Genomic DNA, 4117 nt, shown 5'->3' with positions numbered 1-4117 from the left:
CCCCCCCCCCCCCCCCAGAAAAAAAAAAAAAAACCAAACTTGAGATGTTTGGTTTTGAAGGAGTAAGGCTCTGCTCGCCTGTACGAATTACCAGAATGTCGGTTGATTGTGCTTTTCAGCTTTAACAGGCAGTGCTGTATCTGTCAAGCTTCAAGCAAGCGCTAGCTACATCAAACTAATGGTTATGTGAAAATGGATTAATATTTTAGAACATAAGCTTATACTTTTTATATGTATTTCTTATTATTACAACACAGCAACAGCTCTTACAGAAAAGAAATGTTGTGGACACGCTCCATGCAGCATAGTTCAATTTAGATGACATCCTGGAAATGTTCCAAGCTCTGAAGCTACCTACTTATGTCCTCTTCAGCATTCAGAAATCAAATTTTATCCAGCCACTACATAGCTGTGTTACAGTACAGAGCTGCTCATATTCTGCTGAAGGGACTGTGGTCACAGGCTGGCTTAGCTGGAACAAGTCTGCCAGATAAAAGGGAAGGAATGCTAGTCTGCTGGGAAAAATGTCTGTTTGTCTGTTCCATATTTTTCCCTGCATATTAGTTTGACACTGAAAGGAAAGGTTAAAATGTTTGTTATTCAAGGAGTTCTACAAGTCAAATCAGAATTGTGTTTGCTTTTACTCTTCATTCATTTCTGGCTGTGCAAGGCACTGTGGGACTTGTCAGGTCTTAATATATGGGTCCACTGGGAACTGGAAATGTTCAGAGTGGGATGTTGACAAAATATTTCCCCAGTGGCTTAAGCTTTTTTTTAGCGTACTATGTTGACTGTTCACCTTGTACTAGAAACTAAAGCCTTTTAGCAGAGACAGCAGGCATCACGCGTTTTCTCACTAAGAGTCCCCTTTTCTTTTTTTTTCTCCCTTCCCCCCCCCCCCCCCCAGAAAAAAAAAACAAAACCAAACTTGAGATGTTTGGTTTTGAAGGAATAAGGCTCTGCTCGCCTGTACGAATTACCAGAATGTCGGTTGATTGTGCTTTTCAGCTTTAACAGGCAGTGCTGTATCTGTCAAGCTTCAAGCAAGCGCTAGCTACATCAAACTAATGGTTATGTGAAAATGGATTAATATTTTAGAACATAAGCTTATACTTTTTATATGTATTTCTTCCCTTCTCAAAACAGAAGGTGTCAACAGACTGTATTCTGTCATCTCAAAATACAGTTTGGGGCATACCCTCAGTAACTCCTCTGTCCTTTTAAGGAACACGTATCTTGTATAACACCTACAGTTTATTTAGACCCAAGCAAAGGGGAAAAAAGGCACAGATGAGTGTTCAAGCATAAATTCACAAAAATAAATTCAAGCATAAGTTTCATCTTGTGTTTATTTAGCTTTGATAGTAGGCACAATATACTTTTACTTTCCAAGCTGGAAGAGACATAAACAAACCCATTTCTGAAGAATCTACATCAAAAACAGAGTACATAGAAAGACACATAGGATGCAGCTGGGGAAAAAAAAAAAAAAAAAGGTACATACATTCATTTGTTTTTTCTAACAGGTAAACCTATTCCCAGGGTCTAAAGCTCAACACGATCAACCTGTTTTCCACAGATACTGTAGCACAGTTAAAACCCCTCCTAGAAAACAGGCTGTTCAGACGAGCTCATGGCAGGTAAGGAAGGTACCATCACTGAAGAAACCTCACTTGGGCCAGAGTGCATATGGAAATCATCTGATTTGAGCCAGAAGAGCCCAATGGCTTTAAGTGACAGGACCTGGATGCGGCATCATCATCCTGGGAGAGCAGAGTTAAGCATCCGACCCTTCAGGAGCACAAGAGTCTCCTTTCCCACCTCACCCTCCTAGAGGGGGGAACTCATTCCCTCCGGACACAAGCAGCAAGCCAGCAACCCTCCCGCAGGCCAAGCGTCGCCTGAAGGCTTCCTACCAGACCACCTGGCAGAACCCCAAAGCCACAAAACACCGGACCGTGACTTTGACTCTTCTAGCCTACAGAAACAGACACCCTCACTTTATCTCTCAGTTTCCCGATTGCATTGGAACGGCTGTAAGGATGAATGAAATTCCTACTCAAAACATATGATGCAACAGGTACTGTAGTATTATAAAAATGATATGCATCACTAGTGGAATTCTCCCATTAAGTACACTACTAAAAAAACTGGGAGTCATTTTTTTAAATACAGCACATTATTTCATATCCAATATATGTAAGCATCCATAATTGGACAAGAGTTTCTCTGGTTACAGATGAATGCCTCAACTCATAAATTTAGAGCAAGTATCATTCTGCACCCTCCTCTATTCCTCATGACCACGTCTTCAAAACTGCAGATGTTCTGTAACTGCTAAATATCACCCAGATCACATTTTTATTCTAAGCGCATAGGATACTAAAGAGCCAAAGCATAGCATTTGCTTATCACCAAAAAAAAAAAGTTTTGTTCTTTTTTTAAAATAGGTAGTTGTCTTTTCAAACTGTGATTTTTACAATAAGCAAATGACAGCCAAAACTTTTAGTGATCTACAGTTGAAAAAAAAAATCATTAAAACAAATAACATTAAAAAAGACTGCAAGATATTGCTTAATTGTTGGGTTGAAAAATATCCTTAAGCTCTCTTCACGTAATACATGAAGAACAATAAATTTTGGCGTTTAAGCAAATTTAGTTCTTTTGGGTAAATAACAACTGAGGAAAAAAGTGGTTGGCATGAATGACTGATTAAAAAAAACCCTCTGCATTTACATGATATGCCAGTTTGTTTTCTATCATTCCATCTAAGCCATAAGCTCAAACTGCGGAGCTTTCACAACAAGAACAAAATCCCACACAGGTTAATCCTAAAACTGCCATCAGTAGCACTACTGCCAAAAGAGAATATGTTTATGTCTATGGACAAATACCTTGAGATATCGTTACTTCCAACCTAGACAGTAACCATCACCATACAACTGCAGATGCTCTACAGACTGGAACACTCTATTATTATTTCTATGTTCTGTGTGGCGAGGACCTCTTTATACACCAATATCACTTGCATATTATGTACAACTTGGCACCTTCAAAAGAGACCCAATTCTGCTTCCTTGGACAGATGCAAAGATTTTTATTCCATAAATTCACTTTTCCTGCATTTCTGCAAAAGAAAAACATGGTTAAAACAGGCAGAATATACTATTTTTTTAGCTGCTAAACAAAACTATTACTATTACATGGTGTAAATGGTACTTCATGAGGTAAACTTCTGTGAATGTACTTCTAACACGTAGTCTTTTATTAGTACAAAGAAGAGAAAACCAAATGCAACAGTTACGACAACATGCCTGTTTTAGCCTAATGACAGAAGGCCAGTTTAAAAGTGTGATACATTTTCTTAAAATGGGTGAAGAGCAACTGCTCTACGATGTGTTATTTCAGTATACGGATTATAGAACTATTTTTTAAGTTAAAAAAACCCCTCACAAATTACCTAGTCATCTGTCTTCCTTTCACCAGGTCGATCCATTCCTCAGTGAGAAGACAACTCTCCTATTTGACTCAGCATACAATTCTCTGAGTGTTCTCTTTTATTTACGATACTTAAATATACTAGGAATATGGAAGCTGACGAGACTTACTCAACATCTGACAACACAGACCAGGAGAAAATCATGCCGAAGCTCTACTGAAACAGCAAGACGACTGGAAAAGCTGCGACAGAACTTTTCCCTATTTTTTTTCAGCAATTCCAATGGTAAAATTTACCAGCCTGAAAATGCCATCACGACATTTCAGCTTACTGAAATAAAGTAACGAATGCCACATAAGTAGGAAACTCTGACTTCTTTACTTCTGGGGAAAGAAAGAAAACAAAACATCAGGACAACAGATGCCTGAAGTAAGAAAGAAAATAATGGAACTGTCCCAAAGAACTTTTACCAACCTAGAAGAGCAGCTTCCTTCCGCACTCACTCTCCTCCATCACAGGCTTAAAAAATGTTTTTGTTAGTGTGTGCTCACGTCATGTCACGACAGCCTAGGAGGCTCTACCTGCAATCGTAACTCGCGCCCTCCCCGTGTAGGAGGCGGCCGACGCCGCCTCCGCCGCCATCCCGCAGCATCAAGTTCGGGGGGCGGCCTGTTTGAC

General features: G+C 39.5%; 1 protein-coding gene across 1 annotated transcript in view; it reads right to left on the bottom strand.

The window, feature by feature from the left end:
* The window catches only part of EPM2A (EPM2A glucan phosphatase, laforin), a 40260-nt gene that overhangs the window by 35162 nt on the left and 981 nt on the right, over positions 1-4117 (bottom strand). The gene's annotated exons all lie outside the window — the stretch shown is intronic.

Source organism: Egretta garzetta, unplaced genomic scaffold (assembly GCF_000687185.1).
Source record: "Egretta garzetta isolate BGI_Z169 unplaced genomic scaffold, ASM68718v1 scaffold139, whole genome shotgun sequence".
Taxonomy (NCBI): Eukaryota; Metazoa; Chordata; class Aves; order Pelecaniformes; family Ardeidae; genus Egretta; species Egretta garzetta.
The sequence above is the reverse complement of the archived record's forward strand: the minus strand, read 5'-3'. Positions and strand labels throughout refer to the sequence as shown.